This window comes from Callospermophilus lateralis, chromosome 1 (genome assembly GCF_048772815.1).
Source record: "Callospermophilus lateralis isolate mCalLat2 chromosome 1, mCalLat2.hap1, whole genome shotgun sequence".
NCBI lineage: Eukaryota > Metazoa > Chordata > Mammalia > Rodentia > Sciuridae > Callospermophilus > Callospermophilus lateralis.
The window spans coordinates 74236091-74262518 of NC_135305.1; the positions used below are offsets into that span (position 1 = coordinate 74236091).

At 35.4% G+C, this 26428-nt stretch overlaps 1 protein-coding gene and 1 pseudogene across 3 annotated transcripts in view; one reads left to right on the top strand and one right to left on the bottom strand.

The window, feature by feature from the left end:
• Positions 1-26428, bottom strand: part of Crppa (CDP-L-ribitol pyrophosphorylase A) — a 302194-nt gene that overhangs the window by 35652 nt on the left and 240114 nt on the right. The window lies entirely within an intron of this gene.
• Positions 5944-6678, top strand: LOC143404857 (large ribosomal subunit protein uL30 pseudogene; annotated as a pseudogene).

Sequence of the window (26428 nt, forward strand, 5' to 3'; positions counted from 1 at the left end):
CTTCAATACTTTGTGGTTAGGTAAGACTTTATTATGTAAACTATATATTGAGCTTTATGCCTTGTAATTGTGGTTAAATGTTATTTGTGAAAAGTTTCTTCAACTTATTGGGAATTTTGGTTCCTCAGCTGGCAGCAATTAAGACTCAAAGACCACCAGACATAATTCTGTAGCGCCTTTTGGGATCCACAAGCTTGTTATGAGCATTTAATAGCAAGCATACAGGAACATTATACTTTGATAATAAACAAAGCCAGAGGGAAGGTTATTCATTTCCATTAAAAAAATCCTGCTCATAAATGATTCAAAAGTTAAAAGAAAGATGGCAATTCTACTAATATATGCAACTGTATTGCAATCAGAGCCACTCTATGCAGAATTTTTTGAACTTTGAAAGTAATAGCTCACACAAATTACTGACTACTTCTTGCCAGGTCAGGACATTCATTGAACAAAGCCATTTCCATATGAGCAACCACAAACATTTCTAGCTTCAGTTGTTAATCTCCCATGAAAAACTATTTCCATACTATTTTTAACTTGTATATGGTAATGATTGTCTGTTTATCTCTGAAGCATGAAAACTTTTACAGTGCCCTATACAATATATTTATGCACCATTTTCCCTTCCATATCATTGGCAAATGGGAGATTTTTTCTCCCAAGAAAGAAAGCTGAGAAGCATATTGCTTTCTGTTTTTTAACTGGCTCCTTCTCTATACCCTAAATTCTCACACTTTTGAGACTACTTATCAATAGCTTTTCAATTTTATCTTAGATAAAAAAAAGTGCAATTTTATGAAACCAATTAATTTGCAAAAGGACATTAAATGGCAAATAAACTACACAATTTACCTTGACTATATGAAAATAAAATTATTAAATTTATACTGTAATTTAGAAGTTGATATTTATGATTACAGGAATCTATTCAAGATATTTATACATAGACCTAAGACCTAAGATACTTGTGTGCCTTTACTAAGAGTTGTAAATTAATTCATTTGATATACTAATTTAGCATTATAGATAAGGAAAACAAACTTTACAAAGACTAAGTATCTAACCCAAAGCTACAAAACAAATAAGTGATGGTCTTGAGCATAAAATTCAGTTCCATCTGAATTTTAAAAAATAATTCTCTTTCTGAGACTCTAAGCTTTATCCTTTTTAAAGTTTAAAAATGACCCAATGATAAACTAGACTGATTTCAAATATGCTGATCCTGAAGCACAGTTACAAATTAATGCAAGCCATTGCTAACAATGGTAGTAGTTTGTAAGGAACTCACAGTTTAGTGTTGTAGGAAAAAAAAATTCCATAATGTCTTTTGAAGCTATCTCCAATATGTCAAACATGTGAAACAATAGCATATCACTGAGAAGAATTTATGGAAAAAAGTAGGTGTTTACTGGTTTGAGGGGATGAAAACTAGTGAGACAGATAGATATACACAGAGATGTAGATATTTAGATAAATTTATTTAAAAATTATTTCCAAAAGTATTTCCAACATCTGAGAGAGATCTGACTCCAGCTATGTGTATGTATTTCAATTTCTTTTATGTGGTTACCTACATGCTATGATTTCAATGTTTGTATACCCGCAAAGTTCATATGTTTAAATTGTTAATAGTAAAAGGATGGGCTTTTAGGAAGTGAGTAGGTCAGAGGGGTGAAGATCTCATTAATGAGATTAGTGACCTGATAAAAAGAGGCTCCAGAGAACTGCCCTATCCCTTCTACCAGGTGAGGATACAGAAGCATCAGAGGAACTAGGAAAGAGGTCCTGTTCAGACAATAAAGCCTTAATCTCAGACTTCACAGGCTTCAAAATTATAAGAAATTTGTTTCTGCTGTCTATAAGCTACCCACTTCATGGTATTTTTTTTTATAAGCAGACCCAAAAGACTAAGGCATTTTGAGAAGGAAATGGAACGAATGAATGACATACTTGTGCATTTTTAAAATTTTTCAATGAAAAGAATTGGCTCATGAATTAACTTAATTTTTTAAAAAATAATAATGGCACCAAAGACAAAGAGCCTTCAAAATTACACACCCAGGGCTGGGGCTATAGCTCATTGGTAGAGTACCTGCCTTGCACCTGTGAGGCACTGGGTTGGATCATCAGCACCACATAAAATAAAGAAAGATATTGTGCCCAACTACAACTAAAAAAAAAATTTAAAAAATTAAATACCCAGACAAGGGCTAAATTTTAGAGACAGCTAAACTAAAATCTCCACTTATTAACATGTGATTAAGAGTACTATAAAATATTCACATTAATTTTCAATTGTCCTATTCCAAAAAGACATTTAATTTTCTTGTCAACTAGACTGTCCTATTCTTGAGTTTTTCATTAGAATATCATCTGTCTGGAGGATTATATTTTTTTCATAAGCATTTCATACAGAAAAATATCTTGGGAATAAACATAATATATAATTCTCAGATGGATTTAAAGATAACTATGACCTTTGCTTTTTCATTACCATGTTTTATGTGGTACACAAACAATCCATAATGAATTGTAAATGTTTACAATTATAATCTTGCACAAATATGAGTATTGGATGTTCATTAAACTAGCAATGCTTTATTAAGACCTTAGGAAAATGCCATGTAGAAAAAATATTTCACAGTGTGAGTTTTATTCATTTTTGAAGTGACAAAAAGTAGATACATAAATATAAAGATGACAATAAATCCAGCATGCCGTGAAAATCAACAAAGTTAATAGACCACAAACCATTCATACATAAGTGATATATTTCTCCAACCGTACCCTTTATTGTAAAGATATTTATGTGAAAACAAGATCATTGTTTTTATAGAGAATGTCTGCTCTCTACATACCACCTACAACAACAACCCTTCATATAGGACAAACCATTGACAGAGAAGTATATATTAGAAATTCCTCAAGACACAATTTGTCTGCAATAGAAGAATTGGCAAAGTGCTTCATTTGAAGGTGAAGGGCAGCAGGTAAAATTATGTTTAATACAGTTTGAGAAATACAGAAAACAAATTTTAAATGCTTTCAAATACTAACTAAGCATCTTTTAAAATCATTCAAGAGCTTTTAAGTGAACATCAGAGGGTACATAAATTATACTACAAGTCCACATTTACCTGTATTAACCTCTATTTCATATTTTATCTACCAATAATAAGGTATGAGCTTATAACTGTAAACCTTCACACACAAGCTCCAAAACCTAAACACAAGGAAAATATGTAACTTGATGATCTTTATATACTTTTCTTATTGTATAAAAGTGCCTACATGTTATGAAATCATAAGAAATATTTTTCTTTAAAATTATTTTATAATTTGACCAATAGTAGGGAGTAAGAAACATTAGTCAAAATATCTATTAAACATTTTTAAAAGCCTGTCTTCTCTCTTTGTCATTAGCTGACTTGTTATGAAAAAGAGGAAGAGGCACCAGATGATATCAGAGAGAATACAAGAGAGTCTAATGGCAGAGTCTAATGGCAGCTCTGAGATTTGGTAATGCTGTTGATTTTGGGCAACTCACTAAACTTCAGTTCTCATTTTCTCTCTCTCTCTCTCTCTCTCTCTCTCTCTCCCTCCCTCCCTCCCTCCCTCCCTCCCTCTCTCTCCTCTTCCCTCTCTCCATGTGCAAAATAAAGATTACAAAACTTGATCCATCCATCCCTGAACCTACCTGTTCATGTCAGAATTTTTCTAACGTTTAAATGAATTGAGGAAGTCCAAATCAATATAATATTTTAAGAATTCTCATACATACTTTATCACTAATTTGCTTGATATTATTGGGGAGTGGGAAGGTAAATTAAAACCTTTTATGTCATGAGATTTTAATGAGAAGTTGTATTAAAATAGAAAATAAAAGAGAATTATACAAAAGTATTTTTTTCTTTCTCTTGCAACCAGACTATACTTGCCTTCTTATCTCTGGTGCCAGGCATACACTAAGCACTAACTAACACTGGTCAAGGAAGAAGGGAAGGAAGTGCATCTCCTAGTGTTATGCTACCATGTTAACTTCAGAGTTAACACAATTTAAGTACTCCTATCATAGAATCTCACACTGTCTTACAGCAGAGTAGATAATCTTCTAGGAGGTAGAAGAGATCGCCATGTGTGACAGATTTCTTCTGGTCTTTCTGGTCAGTCATGCTTGCCACAAACACACTTAAATTAAAGATTACTTCAACCTTGCTAAAACAAGTAGAACTGTTTCTTTAAGGAATATACAGGCTAGAGCAAAAATATGAAAATATAAGTACGATCCACGCTTTTCAAAAATTTACTGATTTACTACTGGCTTTTAAGAAGTGTAATTGTATATAACTTCATCATATAAATGATCACACAGAGATATAAGGAAATAAATCCTAAAGTTGAATTGCCTTAATTAAAGAAACAGAATAGAAGGACAGCAGTGAATTTTTCCCTTTCTGGCCCAATCTATACCCATGGGGGTCTGCAAACCTTTTATAGAGCACAGTTGGAAACCACAGGTTTATATAATGCTTTTTAGCTAGTCTTATGCAGAACAGCCTTTTTACCTCAGCAGTACACTTTTGCAGAAAGCAGATTCAATGGGCAACAAATTTTTCCTATTATGCCTTTTATATTTGTTTCAATAATTCTGAAACAAAATCTAAGTTTCTGCCTTTTTGGGGGAGGGGGGACACTGGGGTTTGAAACTCAGGGACACTTAACCATTGAGCCACATCCTCATCCTTTTTGTATTTTACTTAGAGACAGGGTCTCACTGAGTTGCTTAGGGCCTAAATTGCTTAGGCTGGCTTTGAACTTGCAATCCTTCTGCCTCAAGCCTCCTGACCACTAGTATTACAGGCATGTACCACAGTGCTGGGCAGGTTCTGCCATTCTTACAAATAGAATAGTTTTTTAACATTGGGCAGGGATGGAGGGAATTGCTGAGAATGAATCATTCCAGTCATACTTATGATTCAAGTGGTATAATCAGGTATTTTTTGAGGACCCAGGCACTACAGATGGGTATGGAACATTCCACAAGAAAAAGAAACCTTTGGACAATATTTTGCACATGAATGCCTATGAATGGTCAATTGACCTGATGTTAGGAACCTTTCCTTAGTCCTTTCCACTTGTCCAATGACTGCCCTGCTTTGTGTATATTCAATTATGTCAGTTGGTATTATAACCATAGAAGTCAATAATGCCCTCAAACCTATCTAGGCTGCCCCTGATTTTGAAATTAAAATGTCATTGACACACAGCTATCTATTCACCTATGATTTGTCTATGGCTGCTTTTGCACTACTACAGCATAACACCTGTATCTTTTGTCACTCTTCATAAAAAAATTAAAACTACTTCACAACAAGTTAGAGAAATAATGTTTTGACATCTATATTTTAAATAATTTCTGAAATTCTTAATGTTCAACAGCTAGATTTTATGTAATACCACGAGCCAACTTTGCCATATTTTTTTGCTAATGCATATAAGTTCAAAAACAGACCCTAAATTAGATAAAAGTTGTACAGAAATTTTGATTTGTATTCTACAAAGTCTAACAAATCTGAAATATTAAACAGAAGTGATTTAAGTGAGCTAGGTAAATGTGACTATTCAAACATGTCATTTTAAAGGGAAAATCCAAAATGTATCATATATATCATGCCGTTCACCATTTATTATCTTTTTCAGGCTATTAATCAGCATGTTAGATTACTTAACTACATTTGAAATTGCACAAAGCAAAACTTAAGCAAAACATTTATAGGACTTATTTTATGGAAGACTGAATCTTTTGTTAACATAATATGCATGTACTCATCTACCAAGATCAAACATTTAACTTGTATATTAATTTACAAAAAGAACCACATTTAATGTGAAAATGTTTCTTCTTTCAAGAGTAATATTCATCCTCTTTTCTGTGGAACCATGGAGAGTGCCAAAGGGAAGAAAAAGAATGTTCCTGCTATACCAGAAACCCTCAAAACAATGTTATGGAATTTCACAGAATTGAAGGTGAAGTGCCTAAGAAAGAAGTTTACACAAAAGATGCTTCAAAAGGCAAGGAGGAAGCTTATCTATGAAAAAGCCAAGCATTTACCGCAAGGAATATAGGCATACATACAGAACTGAGATTCGAATGGCTAGGATGGCAAAAAAAGCTGTCAATTGCTACATACTTTCAGAACCCAAATTGACATTGTCATTAGGATGAGAGGTATCAATAGTGTGAGCACAAAGGTCCATAAAGTGTTACGGACCATACCTCCCATGGCACCTCCATTAATCTCAAGAAGGCTTCAATTAACATGCTGAGGATTATGGAACCATATTTTACATAGAGGTACCCAAAGCTGAAGTCAGTGGATGAACTAACCCACAGGCATATTTGAAATGGCAAAATAAGTAAGAAATGAACTGCCTTGACAGATAACAATTGGATTGCTCAGTTTCTTAGTAAATACAGTATCATCCGCATGGGAGGGTCTGATTCATGAGATCATGGTTGGAAAACACTTCAAAGAAGCAAATAACTTCCTGTGGCTCTTCAAATTATCTTTTCTACAAGGTGGAATGAAGAAAAAGACCACCCATTTTGTAGATGGTAGAGATGCTGGCAATAGGAAATATGAGATCAACAGGCTTATTGGAAGGATGAACTAAGGAATGTATCATGGTATTTTTGTAATCTGGTCGGTTAATGAACAATATTTGCTCAGGAAAAAAAAAGAGTACAGTTTAGTATTGAATTACAGAGATTATATGGAGGAGAAAGACTTCACACTTTGAGATGCTTGGTAACTTAAATATAAATAAAGTAAAATTTTTGGATTTTGAGCTATTCTTAGTCAAAAAATTCTTCTAAAACAGTTCATATTTCTTAAAGAAAAGTAAAATCTGTGATAAGTTTTCTCCTAGGTTTGTATTTATACACTAATATTTTAAATTCCTTTGGATACCATCATACCCTACTACAAATGAAACATCTACAGTTTAAGCATAGATGTTTAATAAATATCTTGAGAATAATGTATAATACAAAATTCTGTTCTTTGCTAAATTCTAATGAGATGTTAAGCACTTTTAGATTTGTAGGACATCAATGCATTATCCAATCATCAGTGAAAATATTAATGAATCTCAACAATAGTTCACCTACAACTTGGTTTCTTCAAGTTCACAAGTTTTGTAATAACATTTCACCAAGGTGATTTGAAGATGAATAATAAATACCTCTAGTATATCAAGAACAAATAATTATAGTAAATTTGTAACTGCATATGTTACATTTTAAAGTCACCATCAACAAATAATCTTCAGGAAAGGAAGATAAAATTTTTTGTCCTGTAAGTGACAGAGTTAATGTGTACAGAATACTGAGAACAAAGCCTGGAACAGGATAAAGAGCATACAAACTCTGCACCATAAACATGACTACTACCACCCCACTGTGGTCACATCTTACAAATAAAATTAAAATAAAATTAAAAAAAGTATTTACCCATGGACAATTTTCCTCTCTGGCAGTGAAGTGCTTTAAAGCAAAAGAGACAAAAATGTATGCCTCTGAATATTTGTAAAGTGAAAACTTCCACCTTTCAGAAAATTATTATAAAACAATCAAGGAGTTAAAAAATATTTTATAAAACAATTTCAAGACTAAAGTCAGTGAAAATACAGCACCAGGAAAGTATAGCAAAGAAACCTATAGACTGTGAGATCGATTCATTTCAACTGGGGATAAATAAGACAAAGAACATTTGTTCATAGCAACCAGTTTATGATCACCTGAATCATAAACCAACAAGGTCGCTGGATGTCCAACTGCTACTCATTCTCCAAAGCAGCCCTTAATACTAGTTTAATAATATGAACAAAACCTATTTTCCTCTGACAGGGAATGGCTAGCTATTGGTTTCTATGGTCATTTACAAAGTGCTAATGTATCTACCATCATTTTTCCTACTGGTAGAACATTACAGTGGCAATGGCATGAGGAAGCATGGTCAAATGATCTGTGGGATTTAGTTAATTTTCAAGAAAGACATTACTGGAGAGACCACCCAGGAAACCACTGGAGATGTACCACCCAGAGATCATCATCTGAACTATGATGATCATAGCAGGAACAACAAAAAAAATTAAATTTTTAAAAAAAGTGAGAAATATCAGAAAAAGAAAGAACTAGAATTCAAATACTAGTGGGTAATGTTAACAATTCTTTAGTCTGTGTTCCCCACCAACACAAATAAATATTTGACAGCCATTTAATGTCTTTGTGGGATCTTTTTGAACCAAGGAATAAACTATAAAACCCAGGTGAGGCCCAAGACTGAGGAGGAATACTTTAAGAAGACAGGCTATGTACTGGTGGCAGGCCTTTGGACTTTGGTACCATCTGAGGACCAGAGTAGCCTTGTTCACATGTGATGTAGTCACCAGCTTTGCTTGTCTTTGGCCCTATGAACATCCCCTTACACCAATGGTCCCAGGGAAAGCAATGCCTATTTGTACCAATAGTAATCGGCTTGCCAACCTTAGACACATCTGTAATTCCTGAAGCAATACAGAAAACTGGGTCTATACCCCACCTACCTCAGCTCAAAGTAGTACCGCCTGCCCTAAGTACCTGGAAGCCAGACTCACAGTAAGCCAGATAATAGACTCACTGATCTCAGACCCAGCATCAGTCCCTAAATAGTGCTGTGACCAAACTCCAGCCTCATTCCACCAAGCCAGGAGGCAGGCCTACTCTCTTGAGACCCATTAAGAAGCCTAACCCATAGGTGTCCCTGGTAACAGGCTTACAAAACCTCAGACTTGACTACTCTTTCTTAAACACACTGTGACCCAGCCCCAGCACTCTCAGGGAAACAGGAAAAACCATACTCCTTAATGTCAAACTCCTCGAAATGGGATATCTGTGGAACTGATAGAGGATCTGGTAGTAATCACAAGTCCAGCCAACTTGAATACAATCCCAAATGCAGCAATCTTACCAGTCAGGAGGTCTGAACCTTCCCAAACTAGTTAAGATTAGAAGAGGTGTCTTCTCCTTCCAGGTAACACTCATGCAAGCCAACACAGATCCCAAAGAACAGGCAAACATAACACCACAAAAGGAAATTAATAAATCTCCAGAAACCAAAACTAAAAAATGGAGATTCATGAACCACTTGCTAAAGAATTCAAAATGATCATGATTAAGAAGCTTAATAAACTATAAGAGTACATGGATAAAAAGCTAAATAAAATCAGGAAAATCACATATGAACAAATTGAGAAGTTTAACAATGAAACAAAAACAACTGAAAACAACATATTAAATGAATCCTACACCATGAATTAATGGAACTTATTCCTAGGGTATAAAAATGGTTCAACATATGCAAATCAACAAATATGGCATATAATAGTGAAAGAATTAAGAACAAAAACCATATGATCATCTTAATAGGTATATAAAAGGCACTGAAAAAAACTACAAATACTATCATGATTAATGGAGCACTTGCCTTAATGTGTGAGGCACTGGGTTTAATTCTCAGCACCACATATAAATAACTTTTTTTTTTTAAAAAAAAGGTTCATTGACAAATAAATATTGTTAGAGTCTGTAAACAAGTCAGGATGGCGCCTGGCATTTTGCCGGAGAAATGTTAGGTCTGTAAACAAGTCAAGATGGCGCCTGGCAAAATGCCAGAAGGAGTGGTTTGCGAAGTAACGCCAGCGAGCCATTAAGTGTGGAGATTCCTTATTGGTTGACTGCTGTATCTATTTTATGTTATTTAAGATAAGCTGTGTGGAATGTATAAACACCTCTGTTGTCCTACAATAAACGGCTCCCACTCCTGCTGTATCAATCTACACAAGTTGTTCGTCACCCCCTGGTTATTTTGCTGCAGCCGGACTGCAGCAAATATTTTTTAAAAACTCCCACCAAATTAAAGGAAGGTACCTCAGCATAATACATCACAAGTATAACAACTAGAAATATATCCAATGGGTTTCATTTCTATAAGCCATAAAATCATAAAATATTTATATACATTATGAATAAACTATCCAAAAAATTAAAAAAACAGTCCTATATATGATAATATTATAAATAGGAATAAATCTAACTAAGGAACCAAAATATCTGATATACACAGAAAATATCAAAATATACTGAAAACTATACAACATTGATGAAAGAAATCAATATGACACAAATAAGTGAAAAATAATACCCCAGGTTCACTGACTGGAAGAACTATTTTTTTTTAAATGTTCATAACTAACCAGATTTATTTAAAAGTTGATAGAGTACCAATCATAATTGAAATAGCATATTTCACAGAAATAGAAACAATCCTATAATTCATTTAAAACCACACACACACACACACACACACACACACACAAACCCTCCAAATAGCCACAGAAATCTTGAGCAAGAAGAGCAAAGCTTGAGACATCATACAACCTTTAAATTATATTACAAACTTATATTAATCAAAACAGTAAGGTAATGGCATAAAAACCAACATTATAGATTGAGGAAACAGAATAAATAGCCAATAAAAACTCATATTCACAATAATTTGATCTTCCACAAGTGTGCCACAAATATACAATGTAAACAAGATAGTTTCTTCTAAATAAATGGTACCGGCAAAACTGGGTATCCACATTCATTCAAAAGAAATAAATTGGACCCTTATTTCAATATACATAAAGCCATGAATTCAAAATATATTAAAGACTTAAATATAAGAATTGCAACTAAAACTACTAGAATAAAACAGAGAAATTCCTTCTTGACCATAAGTTTGAGCAATCAAGTAACAACAGACAAATGGAATTGAATCAAACTAAAAAGCATTTGCACAGGAAAGGGAATGAGAACACAACCTACCAAACAGGAGAAAATATTTGCAAGTTGTTCACCTGATAAAGAGTTTAAATTCAAAGTATATAAGAAACTCATTAAACAACAAAAACAGATTAAAAAGAATTTGACAATATACATCTCAAAAGAAGAAATATACAATGGCCAACAAGTACATGAAAATGTGCTCATCAGTGGTGATCATCCAGGAAATAGTTAGCAATGATACTTCACAATGCCACAGTGATATTTCACATAACACATTAGAGATAATCAAAGATAAAAGATAAAAAGTATTGGAGAGAATGTGCAGAATGTTCTATACAGGAATTTAAATTGGTACAACTATCATGGAAAACAGTATGAAGACTAATCAAAGAATTAAAAATAGAACTGTCATACAATCCAGATATAACACTTCTGGTTATATGTTCAGAAAAAGTAAAATTATTATCTCCAAGAGATAACACATCCATGTTCACTGCAGCATTAATCACAATAGCCAAGATATGGAAATAACTAAGTGTCCATTGAAAGATGAAGACAGAGTGAAAATTTGAACTAGATGGATAAAATTGTTTAGTTAAAAAAGGAAGAAATTCTGCCATTTGCAACAACATGGATGAACCTGTATGATGTTATCATTCAGATTGTCAATGCTGTTAGCAATCCTTGAGATAATCAACTTAAATAGAAGAAAAGTTTATTTTGGCTCAGTTTTCTTGATTTCAATCCATGGTAGATTGACCCCATTGCTTTGAGCCTGTGACAGTATAGTACATTATGGTGGGAGTATATCGCACAGGAAGGGAAACCCTTTCCTCATGGCAAAAAGAGAGAGAGAGAGAGGAGGAGGAGACCAGAGTCCCACTATTCCCTTTGAGACAATAACTCCAGTGACCTAAAAACCTCATAATAGGCTCCACCTCCTAAAGACTCCACCACCATGGACTGGGGTCCAAGCCTTTAGCAAATAGGCCTTTGGAAGACATTCCAGATCCGAACTACATCATTCTGCCTCTGTTCCCAAAGACTTTTATCCGTTTCACAATGCAAAATGCATCCAGTCCATCTATAGAGTCCTCAAAATCTTCACTGTTTCAACAATGCTCAAAAGGCTAAGTCTGAAGTTGCCTCTGAGACAAACTCAGCTATGAGACCCTGTAAAAGTCAAAAGTTGTTACATACGTACAAGATAAACATAGCAGAGGATAAATATTACCATTCCAAAGGATGGAACAGGAAAATATCAAGGCGGGAAAAGCAAGACCAAAACCCAGCAAGGCAAACATTAAATCCTGCATGATCATGTCCAGAATCCTGGGCACGCTGTGGCAGGATATGGGCTTCCAAGAGTTTGGGTGGCTTGTCTCTATGGCTGTGCTGGTTGCATTCTACCATACGGATGTGGAAAACATGGATGTTTTCTCAGGCTGCCTTTGCATGCTGCATGCAACATCCCTTGGCAGGCATCCTGTGTTCCTGGCATCTCTTCTCTCTACCTGGCCTCCCAAGCTTTCCTTTGAAATCTTGGGAGAAGACTGTAAGGCTCCACAATTCTTGCATCAAGGAGGCCTGCAAAACCAGTATTACATGGATAACACTGAGGTCTGCTGCCAGCATGAGCCATTCCTGGGCCAGCTTGAACCATGGCTTTAGTAACTACTAATTGCCTTGATGGCTGAATGTAGAAAAATAGATCTCACAGAAGTAATTCTCTAGGCCACCCTATGTGAGCAGGTGCCCCAAGGCTTTCTACTCAAACAGTCTCTGAAATGAATTTATAGTTTTATACCTTTGGGCCTGTGATGGGGAGGTTTGTTGACAATTACTGAAATGTCCTCAAAGAATTTTTCCGATTGTCCCAGTGCAGAATATTTGGATTCTTTTTAATGGCACTAATATCTTTTTAGCAACTGCACTCTACTGGGCAGCACATTTAACTGCATGTTCCTTTTCTGACCAAACTGCAAATTAATACAAAAATTTTAACCCTATTTCTCTTTACTCTAGGTTCTCACGGTAAATATTGCTCAGAGCACCAGTAAGATCCATGTCACTGCTTGACACTGCACTGCCTTGACATTTCCTCTCACAGATTGACTAGTCCCTCACCTTTAAACTCAGCTTGCTAGAAAGTCTTAGGGTATAGACAGGGGGGAAAAAAGCCAAATTCTTTGCCAACATGGTTGGCCTCTAGTCCAATTCCCAATAGAATCCATATTTGCATCTAAAACCTCATGAAAATAACCTCTACTGTCTCCATTTCTATTAGACTTCTAGTCTTCTGCGTCTTCACTAGATAGACCCATTAAACTCCACCTATAGCAATCTGAGTTTTCTGTACCCTGCTTCTCCAATCTTTTCAAACTCCTCTAACACACTAATTCCAAAAAAGTTCTATACATCCTCTCAGTTTTAGCAACAACTGCCCCATTCCTGGAACCAGGTGTTAGCTTTCTGTTACTATAATAACAGCCTGAGAAAACCAACTTAAAAATATAAAGAGCATAGAGAGCAGACTATGCCCTGCCTCTGAGTTACTCCATGATGTATAGAACATAGTTTTAAGATTATGCCTAAACCTGAGTCACACTCTTTTATAAAGCATTAGTTTTCCATGAATTACTCCATTTTGAGTTTCAGTACTGAGGTAGAATGACTTTACAACTTGTTTGTACAAACAAATAACCACCATTTGCCCAGCATCACAGTAAGGCAAAAACTGATAAATTAATTGTGCTAATAAAAATGACACATCAAATTAATCAGAAGCCCATGGTGTATCAAACTCTTATCAGAAAAACCAACCCCGAGAGCTTAGTGAACACACCAGAACACTGAATGAAGCAATCACCTCAACTGAGGCCCATAAAAGGAGAAGCACCCTGAGACTAGACACAGTGGCACACTGACCCTGTCTCCCGTTTGCCTGTCATGAGCCTTGCCCAGGAAATCGCCACAGTAATAAACCTCTGAAGCTGTCATGGGATTTCAGGTGAGTGTGGTTTCTTCTCCCTTGATGACCACTCATGGCCCACTCTAAGCTGGTGTCTCAAGCTGACACATGAAGTGGATGCTCTAAAACTGTTGTCTGTACAGACCCTGACCTAGAATAAGTCCCCGCACTTTCATAGTCTGCATCCTCAACAGATTCTTCACAATCTTATCTGATCCCCCTACAGCAATTCTTTGCATTTGGTATCTACATCTCTGCCTTTGCCCTCAGTTTCAGCCTTCTGAGCACCTGTGGCTACCTTAATCCTTTCTTGGTCCTTCTGTAACTACATATATAATTGTGTAAAATGTGGTGTGTGACTTGAGTGTTATAGACACTAGAAATTAAGATTAGCATAACAGAACTTGTGTTTGCCCAGTTTATAACTGCCAGGTGATCCACAAGTATTCAGTGAACTGCTGTCACTGAAAGTGGTATAGCCTATGGATTTATTGTTATTCTATGAATTCTTACTATGTAGAAAGACATGAATGTCATAGCTCACTCATGACAAAAGGGTTTATCTTCAATCCAAGATCAGTTGGTCCCATTGTTTGGGGCTTATGAAGAGAGGCAGCATATCATGGTAGAAAAATGTGGTAAAGGAGTGAGAGGAGCCATGGTCCTACAATCCTTTTGTGGACATGCCCCCAGTGACCTAAAACTTCCCATTAGAGTCCTAAAGACTCCTAAAGATGCTACCATAGCTCATCAGTGCCATGGGCTGGGAACAAGCCTGGACTTTACAGGCCCTTGAGGAACATTCCAGATGCAAACTACAGTAGACTTTACACTAAGTGAAATAAGTCAGATACTGAAAGACACTTACTGCATGATCTCACTTACGTATGGAATCCAAAAAAGTCATATTTATGAAAGAAAAGGGTGCATATCAGAAGCTGTGCATAAGGAAAAGGGAAGATATTGGTTAAGAGGTGCAAAGTTGTGATTGTAAGATGAAGAACTTCTGGCAACCTAATGCGCAGCATCACATCTGAAGCAGAAATAATCACTGCTTTCCAGTTTTCAATGCTGTCCCCTTCTATTTACCATTTAGACTGCCTCATGTAGCAATTATTTATATGTATATTTCACCTTCCCCAAGGTACATTCTTATAAAGTATCTTATAATTTTTTTTCTTATACACTATGTATAAGCATCTATCATACACATGTATTGCCTTTCTGTAACTACAGATATAATTGTGTAAAATGTATTGTGTGACTTGAGTGTTATAGACACTAGAAATTAATCAGGATAGATGGATATTACATGTTTTTTTTCTCTTAAAAATATAATCTCCACAAAAACTTAGGAAGGTTAAATATTCTACTCTGAAATTTTAATTCTAATTTTCATTTATGTAATTCTTTTCTCTAATTAATAATGAAATATTCATGGATATTGGTCAATATTCTAATAACCAATCCATTGGTCAACATGATGATAACTAAGCAAAAGTAGGAAATATTGCTAAATATATAATTATTACTTGGCAGATAGATAATATTCATATAAAGCATCCTTGGATCTTAAAGGAATGACAACAAACAAGGTTCTCACCCAAGGCCAACAATGGCATTGCTACCTTCAGAAAGGGCACTGACTTAGAACTGTCAGGTAGAACAGAATTTTATTTTTACAAAATAATATTTTAAAAATTTTCTTGAAAGCTCTCACATAACAAGCCTACAAAACCAAATATGATTAAAATGAGTTGATATAATATAATGAAACAAGCAGATAAGCAATAACTACACACAGAATGTACTTCATGCACAAGAGAAAACAATTCCAAATGGTAAACAAAAATACAATGGTTCTCTCAGTTAAGTTTTTGAAACAACATACCCTCTAGGCTTGAAACAACATTGTGTTAAGGATCAGTAAAAATTAAAATTTACTTTTAAGGTAATTATTCCCAAGTTTTTAAAGGTCTTCCATTTTTTTTTGTTATTTCCCCTTAATTATCTACAACTGAAAAACCTTTAACCCCTTAACATTAAGCAGCCAGTTTGTTGCCATATGCTACATCTTGTAATACCATTAAAACAATATCATTACTACAAATATAAGAAAATCAATGCAGACTCAAATTTTGATGCTATATATTCATAATGAAACCAAATTTTATAAAATCAAACATGGAATTAAAAAAATTCTCATAGCTTGTTTCAGTGAGTAACCACAAATCAAGTCATTGGTGCTTTGGAAGAAATGGGGTTAAGTCAGATTTGATGGATCCTAATAATTTATATCTTTAAATGCACATGCATGTGTATGTGTATGTGTGTGTCTGTGTGTGTGTGTGTCTGTGTCTGTCTGTCTCTGTCTGTTTTACTGCCAGATTTGGATCTTCCTGGTTTAGGTCATGAATACGGTTAAAAAATTTAAACAGTAAAAACACTGAAACAATTCACTGTATCCCACCAAAGCATGGAAAGGCAAACCAAGTCTTCAATAGTATCATAGAATGTACTGTCTAGAAAAAAATGCTCTACAAGGAGTACCTATTTAAAATATGTAGCATCCATATAAACTAATTTTATAGGTAACCAGCAAATTGATCCATATAAATTACAGTTAAAAGTTATATCTATATAATCAAAAGAAAATATAACTTATTCTCCTATAAATAGATATGAAGTACTAATATAAGCTTTCATTAAACCTCATTGGGGGGCTGGGGATGTGGTTCAAGTGGTAGCACGCTCGTCTGGCATGCGTGTGGCCCAGGTTCGATCCTCAGCATGACATACAAACAAAGATGTTGTGTCCGCCGATAACTAAAAAATAAATATTAAAATTCTCTTTCTCTCTCCCACCCCTCCCTCTCTCACACAAAAAACCTCATTGGAACATTTATTGTACAATAAAACTGGTGCTAATTGGTATAAGCATAGTATCTTTGTGTAGTACTTAAAACTTTTTACAGGTTTTAACAAAGATTTTAATCAATGAGCAAAATGTTTTTAAGTGATAGGTTTATCAAAAATCTTGTTACCGAGAGCAGAGCAGAGCCGTTCCCCGAGCCCGCATCAGGCCCAGCGGCCCGCCGGCGTGGCAGCCACATCACCCCATTTGGAGTAGGGGCAGACCAGAGCCGCCGCCCGAGCCTGCGAGGTAGACAGACTTGCGACCGACCGGCGGAACAGGCCCAGCGGTCTACTGGTGTGGTAGACACGTCACACAAATTGGAGGAGGGGCAGAGCAGAGCTGCCTCCCGAGTCCACAAGGTAGGCAGACCCGCGTCCGACCGGCGGATCAGGCCCAGCGGCCTGCTGGTGTGGTAGAAATGTCACCCGTCATTCCAATTGGAGTAGGGGCAGAGCAGAGCCTTCGCGTGCGGTCGGAGCAGGCCCAGCGGCCCGACAGCGTCGTAGTCACGTTAACCCAATTGGAGCAGGGACAGTGCAGAGCCGCCACCCGTGCCCAGAACAGGCCCAGCGACCTGCCGGCGTGGTAGTCACGACAACCCAATTGGAGAAGGGGCAGAGCAGAGCCGCCGCCCGCGCCTGCAAGGTAGTCAGATCCGCGACTAACTGGCAGAACAGGCCCAGGGGTTCACGGACGTGGTAGACACGTCACACCAATTGGAGGAAGGGCAGAGCAGAGCCGCTGCCCGCGCCTCCAAGGTAGGCAGACCTGCGACCGACCGGCAGAACAGTCCCAGCGGCCCGCCAGCGTGGTAGACAGATCACCCCAATTGGAGGAGGAGCAGAGCTGCCGCCCGCCCCTGCAAGGGAGACTTTTCAACTATACAAGAGCAATATAAATATATAGGGGGAAAATTTCAAAAAAACAACAGTTTCACTAAGCAGAAAGAAACACGAGCAATATGAAAAGACAAGGAAAGAAAGGACCACAAGCAATGCAGGTCAACTCAACTTTAGAAGAGGTAATAGCCACAGCAGATGGAATGTCAGATAAAGAATTCAGGCTATACATGCTGCAGATGATCTGGAGTCTCAAGGAAGACATTAGACAGCAAAATCAGACAATGAAAGATCACTTCGACCACTTCGAAAATGTATTACATAAACAAATCCAAGAAGCAAAAGATCAACTATACAGGGAGATAGAGGTAATAAAAAACAAACAAACAGAAATCCTAGAAATGCAGGAAGCAATAAACCAACTTAAAAACTCAATTGAGAATACTACCAGCAGAGTAGAACACTTAGAAGATAGAACATCAGACAATGAAGACAAAGTATTTCAACTTGAAAAGAACATAGACAGCTCAGCAACACTGTTAAGAAACCATGAGCAGAACATCCAAGAAATATGGGATAATATAAAGAGACCAAACTTAAGAGTCATTGGGATACAGGAAGGTATAGAGGTCCAAACCAAAGGAATGAGCCACCTATTCAATGAAATAATACGAGAAAACTTCCCAGATTTGAAGAATGAGACAGAATCCCAAATCCTAGAAGCATACAGGACGCCGAATGTGCAAAATCATAAGAGATCCACACCTAGACACATTATAATGAAGATGCCCAACATACAGAATAAGGAGAGAATTTTAAAAGCTACAAGAGAAAGGAAGCAGATTACATTTAGGGGTAAACCAATCAGGATAACAGCTGATCTTTCAACACAGACTCTGAAAGCTAGAAGATCCTGGAATAACATATTTCAAAAACTGAAAGAAAATGGGTTCCAACCAAGAATCATGTATCCAGTGAAATTAAGCTTCAGGATGGAAGATGAAATTAAAACCTTCCACGATAAACAAAAGTTAAAAGAATTTGCAGCTAGAAAACCATGTCTTCAAAACATCCTCGGCAAAACATTACAGGAAGAGTAAATGGAAAATAACAATGAAAACCAACAGTGGGAGGTAGGACAGTAAAGGGGGGAAAAATAATCAAAAAGGAAAACAAACCATGTTAAGTAACATAAATAAACAAATCTGGCTGGAAGAACAACCCATATCTCAATAATAACCCTAAATGTTAATGGCTTAAACTCACCAATCAAGAGACACAGGCTAGTAGAATGGATCACAAAACAAGACCCAACAATATGCTGCCTACAGGAGACGCATTTGATAGGAAAAGACATACATAGACTGAAGGTGAAAGGTTGGGAAAAATCATATCACTCATATGGACTTCGGAAACAAGCAGGAGTGTCCATACTCATATCAAATAAAATAGATTTCAAGCCAAAGTTAATCAAAAGGGATAAAGAGAGACACTACATACTGCTCAAGGGAACAATACACCAACAAGACATAACTATCATAAATATATATGCCCCAAACAATGGTGCAGTTATGTTCATCAAACAAACTCTTCTCAAGTTTAAGAGTCTAATAGACCAACATACAATAATCATGGGAGACTTCAACACACCTCTCTCACCACTAGACAGATCTTCCAAACAAAAGTTGAATAAGGAAACTATAGAACTCAATAACACAATTAATAACCTACACTTAATTGATATATATAGAATATACCACCCAACATCAAGCAGTTACACTTTTTTCTCAGCAGCACATGGATCCTTCTCAAAAATAGATCATATATTTTGTCACAGGGCAACTCTTAGACAATATAAAGGAGTGGAGATAATACCATGTATCTTATCTGATCATAATGGAATGAAACTGAAAATCAACGATAAAAGAAGGAAGGAAAAAACATGCATCACTTGGAGAATGAACAATTGGTTACGAAATGATCAATGGGTTATAGAAGACATCAAGGAGGAAATTAAAAAATTCTTAGAGATAAATGAAAGCACAGACACAACATATCGGAATCTATGGGACACATTAAAAGCAGTTCTAAGAGGAAAATTCATTGCTTGGAGTTCATTCCTTAAAAAAAGAAAAAACCAACAAATAAATGATCTCATACTCCATCTCAAAATCCTAGAAAAAGAACAGCAAAACAACAGCAAAAGAAGTAGAAGGCAAGAAATTATTAAAATCAGAGCTGAAATTAATGAAATCGAAACAAAAGAAACAATTGAAAAGATTGACAAAACTAAAAGTTGGTTCTTTGAAAAAATAAATAAAATCGACAGACCCTTAGCCATGCTAATGAAGAGAAGAAGAGAGAGAAATCAAATTAGTAGCATACGGGATGAAAAAGGCAATATCACAACAGACACTTCAGAAATACAGAAGATAATCAGAAACTATTTTGAATCCTTATACTCCAATAAAATAGAAGATAGTGAAGGCATCGATAAATTTCTTAAGTCATATGACCTGCCCAGATTAAGGCAGGAGGATATAGACAACCTAAACAGACCAATATCAATTGAGGAAATAGAAGAAACCATCAAAAGACTACCAACTAAGAAAAGCCCAGGACCGGATGGGTATACAGCAGAGTTTTACAAAACATTTAAAGAGGAACTAATACCAATACTTTTCAAGCTATTTCAGGAAATAGAAAAAGAGGGAGAACTTCCAAATTCATTCTACGAGGCCAACATCACCCTGATTCCTAAACCAGACAAAGACACTTCAAAGAAAGAAAACTACAGACCAATATCTCTAATGAACCTAGATGCAGAAGTCCTCAATAAAATTCTGGCAAATCGGATTCAAAAACATATCAAAAAAATTGTGCACCATGATCAAGTAGGATTCATCCCTGGGATGCAAGGCTGGTTCAATATACGGAAATCAATTAATGTTATTCACCACATCAATAGACTTAAAAATAAGAACCATATGATCATCTCGATAGATGCAGAAAAAGCATTCGACAAAGTGCAGCATCCCTTTATGTTCAAAACGCTAGAAAAACTAGGGATAACAGGAACTTACCTCAACATTGTAAAAGCAATCTATGCTAAGCCTCAGGCTAGCATCATTCTGAATGGAGAAAAATTGAAGGCATTCCCTCTAAAATCTGGAACAAGACAGGGATGCCCTCTCTCACCACTTCTGTTCAACATAGTTCTCGAAACACTGGCCAGAGCAATTAGACAGACGAAAGAAATTAAAGGCATAAAAATAGGAAAAGAAGAACTTAAATTATCACTATTTGCAGATGACATGATTCTATACCTAGCAGACCCAAAAGGGTCTACAAAGAAACTATTAGAGCTAATAAATGAATTCAGCAAAGTGGCAGGATATAAAATCAACACGTATAAATCAAAGGCATTCCTGTATATCAGGGACAAATCCTCTGAAATGGAAATGAGAACAACCACTCCATTCACAATATCCCCCCCAAAAATAAAATACTTAGGAATCAACCTAACAAAAGAGGTGAAAGACTTATACAATGAAAACTACAGAACCCTAAAGAGAGAAATAGAAGAAGATCTTAGAAGATGGAAAAATATACCCTGTTCATGGATAGGCAGAACTAACATCATCAAAATGACGATATTACCAAAAGTTCTCTATAGGTTTAATGCAATGCCAATCAAAATCCCAATGGCATTTCTTATAGAAATAGAGAAAGCAATCATGAAATTCATATGGAAAAATAAAAGACCCAGAATAGCAAAAACAATGCTAAGCAGGAAGGGTGAATCAGGCGGTATAGCGATACCAGACTTCAAACTATACTACAGAGCAATAGTAACAAAAACAGCATGGTACTGGTACCAAAACAGGCGGGTGGACCAATGGTACAGAATAGAGGACACAGAAACCAATCCACAAAACTACAACTATCTTATATTTGATAAAGGGGCTAAAAGCATGCAATGGAGGAAGGATAGCATCTTCAACAAATGGTGCTGGGAAAACTGGAAATCCATATGCAACAAAATGAAACTGAATCCCTTTCTCTCGCCATGCACAAAAGTTAACTCAAAATGGATCAAGGAGCTTGATATCAAATCAGAGACACGGCGTCTGATAGAAGAAAAAGTCGGCTACGATCTACATACTGTGGGGTCGGGCTCCAAATTCCTCAATAGGACACCCATAGCACAAGAGTTAATAATTAGAATCAATAAATGGGACTTACTCAAACTAAAAAGTTTTTTCTCAGCAAAAGAAACAATAAGAGAGGTAAATAGGGAGCCTACATCCTGGGAACAAATCTTTACTCCTCACACTTCAGATAGAGCCCTAATATCCAGAGTATACAAAGAACTCAAAAAATTAGACAACAAGATAACAAATAACCCAATCAACAAATGGGCCAAAGACATGAACAGACACTTCTCAGAGGAGGACATACAATCAATCAACAAGTACATGAAAAAATGCTCACCATCCCTAGCAGTCAGAGAAATGCAAATCAAAACCACCCTAAGATACCATCTCACTCCAGTAAGATTGGCAGCCATTATGAAGTCAAACAACAACAAGTGCTGGCGAGGATGTGGGGAAAAGGGTACACTTGTTCATTGTTGGTGGGACTGCAAATTGGTGCAGCCAATCTGGAAAGCAGTATGGAGATTTCTTGGAAAGCTGGGAATGGAACCACCATTTGACCCAGCTATTCCCCTTCTTGGTCTATTCCCTAAAGACCTAAATAGAGCATGCTACAGGGACACTGCTACATCGATGTTCATAGCAGCACAATTCACAATAGCAAGACTGTGGAACCAACCTAGATGCCCTTCAATAGACGAATGGATAAAAAAAATGTGGCATTTATACACAATGGAGTATTACTCTGCATTAAGAAATGACAAAATCATAGAATTTGGAGGGAAATGGATGGCATTAGAGCAGATTATGCTAAGTGAAGACAGCCAATCCCTAAAAAACAAATGCCGAATGTCTTCTTTGATATAAGGAGAGTAACTAAGAACAGAGTAGGGACGAAGAGCCTGAGAAGAAGATTAACATTAAACAGGGACGAGAGGTGGGAGGGAAAGGGAGGGAGAAGGGAAATTGCATGGAAATGGAAGGAGACCCTCAGGGTTATACAAAATTACATACAAGAGGTAGCGAGGGGAAAGGGAAAAATAATACAACGGGGAGATATGAACTGCAGTAGAGTGGGTAGAGAAAGTAGAGGGGAGGGGAGGGGAGGGGAGGGGGATAGTAAAGGATAGGAAAGGCAGCAGAATACAACAGTCCCTAGTATGGCAATATATAAATCAATGGAAGTGTAACTGATGTGATTCTGCAATTTGTATATGGGGTAAAAATGGGAGTTCATAACCCACTTGAATCAAAGTGTGAAATATGATATATCAAGAACTATGTAATGTTTTGAACAACCAACAATAAAAAAAAAAATCTTGTTACCCATTTCCAGTGGGATATTTAGGGAACTAGGCTTTATTTAATAGTTCAGTTTTTCTCAATTTAAAAACAGTAACTTCCTTTTATACTCTAGAATTTTAAAGTTTTATTTTAACCATTAACAAAAACCTGCCCACTAAAGGAGGATAACCTTGACATTAACAGAATATTTGATAGAAAACATTAAAGTGATTCTAATAACAAATAATCATTGTTGAGGAGGCTAAATATTAGGATTGAATTTGAATGAATCCCTTGAAACATTTCAAAAATATGAACCACAGCTTTGCGATTATTCTTATCTCACATTGAGAATCAGGTATGAAAAAGGAAGTCCATTAAATTTTTATATTTTCTTTTTTTGTTGATTTTTTTAAAAAAAAATGACAGCGGAATGCAATATAATTCTTATTACACATATACAATTTTTCATTTCTCTGGTTGTATATAAAGTATGTTTTAGAATTAACAAAATAAAACATGAAAAAAATTAATGCTGTCTGTCAGCAACATTTATAGCGTGAGCACCATCTGATGCAAGAAAATACTGGTATGATGAATCCTGGTAGTCTATTAGTGCTGCTATAAGGCAATATAAGAAACTGGGTAATCTATAAAGAAAAGAAATTGATTTCTCAGAGTTTTGGAGGCTGAGAAGTCTCATATCATGGTGCTAAACTCTGGAGAAGGCCTACATTCTACCTTATTCCTTGGTGGAAAGACAATGCTGGCAGGAAGGGAACAGGATTAAATTCAACTTTTTTTTTTTTTTTTTTTTTTTTAAGAGTGTCACTTCTCAAAGAGGACAACACCCTGAAGGCCTAAACACCTCCCATTAGGCCCTTCTTCCAAACACTGCTGCACTGCGGATTAGGTCTCCAACACATGCTGTTGGGGAAATACATTTGAACCATACACACCTGCTATTCAAATCACTAACAAAAATAATAAATAGTTGCTTTCTTAGAAATCTAAGACACCCAGCAGGATTTAATGATAAAAGGGTATAATGAGAGAATTTAAATGAAGAAGGTATTGTGTTCCTCAATACCTGAATGAATCAAAGGTAATGAATCATTGTTTATTAATTTTTGCTTCTTCTAAGCATGTAGTATTTTGGTTTATGACAAAACATACGACAAAGAAGCTCCAACAAACTAGGAACAATCATCTGAAGACACCAATTTACCAAAATCTGTTCAGTTTCCTTCAGAAAGAAATATTTGAAAAAGAGCTGGTTTAAAATTGGCCTTAGGTTCAAAAATGTTAGAAATAAACATATAAAGCAAATGTGGTTTGTGATGACTTGCTATTTGAAACAATAGAAAATTAAAAAAATAAAGCACTCTGTTCATAGAGAAGAAATACGTCCTTGCCTGTGTCTAGTCATAATCAGCAGTGACATTCCAGTTATTGCATCGATTCCAATGAGCACATATATGTTCTTCAATGACACAACATATCTACGTTGCAAAAGGCAGGGAAGCACTTTTAGAAGGTATTAAACATAAATACATTATCTTTTTCTTAGGTATTTTGAAGTATATTTGACCCATTTTTTATTTATGTGATTACATTCATAAACATTGCAGATTATATTATCTGATCTCCCAATTTGCAATGAATTAGATTATTTTGTGACAAACAAAAATAATTTCAATACAAACAGAATATGAGAATAGCCTTTTTATAATTTAATTTTTAATTTTTCTATTACAAATACCAGTAAATATTGTAGGGAATTCCACCAAATGCACTATAATCTCTTTAAAAGTGGGTTAAAACTTTACCAATGAGCTGCGTGCAGTGGCACATGCCTGTAAACCCAAGAGCTCAGAAAGCTGAGGAAGGAGGATTGTAAGTTCAAAGCTAGCCTCAGCAACTTAGCAGGCCCTAAGCAACTTAGTGAGACCAATCTCAAAATAAAAAGGACTGGGAATGTGGCTCAGTGGCTAACTGCCTCTAGGTTTAGTCCTTATTAACCCTGCCCTCCCCCAAATGTATACAAATGATAAATCTTATGTTACTCCTGGATGAAAACATAATAGACAAATAAAAAAAAATTCATGGAATTAAAATACTAACAAAGCTTAACAAAATAAATTCCAAATAGCATTTAAGATTCTGAGGAAATACAGAATAAAGATAAGAACTTAGGTTACTTTCACCATAAATGCTTTTAAAAGCACCACAAATTATTATATAATGCTAATAAACTATTAATTGAAAATTTCAACATTTCATAATGTTAGACCACATAATAATAGCATTCAATATACAAAATATGTGGGAAAAGATTTTATAATCTAATAAGTGAGAAAAACTAAATATATCAAAATTGTACTTTACACCTTCAATAAATGCAATAAAAATTTTTAAAAAATAAGTGGGAAAAACTTAAAGAACTGAAACAAGTCAGACATTAAGTCAGACAGGAAAGTTAAAATCTGCATAAAATGTTAGTGATGTTTTTCAAAACATTTTATATGAGATTTTAAAATTGCATTATATAAAATGAAATTATTGAAAGAGAAAAAACGACTTTTAATTTGAATTATAAAAGTCTCAGATAATAATTTTCAAACAATAAATTGGAACTTATAAAAAATATTTTATTTTCCTTTCTGTAATTCAGAAGTAGCATTAGCATGGTTTATAAGATTTTATGCTAATTATTTTAATTACTTTTAATAGGAGTTAGCATTGTTGGGATTGAAATGTGATCAATCTGCTGTTAGAACGCAATAGAAAACACTTCAATCACTGTTGTTTTTTAAATAATTTCAAAGAAAAATCATCATATTATTAATTTTTTCATAGTTAAAATGAAAGGCATGATCTTTGTTTAAGTTATGGATATGAGTTTAAGACTATTTCCAAAGCCTTCTAGCAGTTGTCAATTTAAAATATGGGTTCTACATTTTGGCTTAAATTCTATACAAAATATGTTCAGACTATTAGTAAAGAAGGAAATTAAGCTCAAGTCATGTTTTACACACACACAGTATAAAGTACACAGGAAGAATAACCATTATTTGGATCTCTGAGAGTGTGATTTATATTTGGGCAGAATAGAAACTACTAAATCAATAAAAATTTTAGAGAGTTTTCAAATTATCTGTAGAAATACAGATTAGTTTTATTTTCTATCATAAATCCATGTTTCATTTCTGACCAATATATATAAGCATCTTAGGATGAGTATTTTTCAAACAGAAACAGAATCAATATTGTTTCTTCTTCAGCTGTATTTTAATCTGAATACATTATATGGTATGTTTAGTTGTGATTTCCTTGATAAAAAAAAGTGATGCTTTACATTTTTATATTTAGAATTCCAACGTT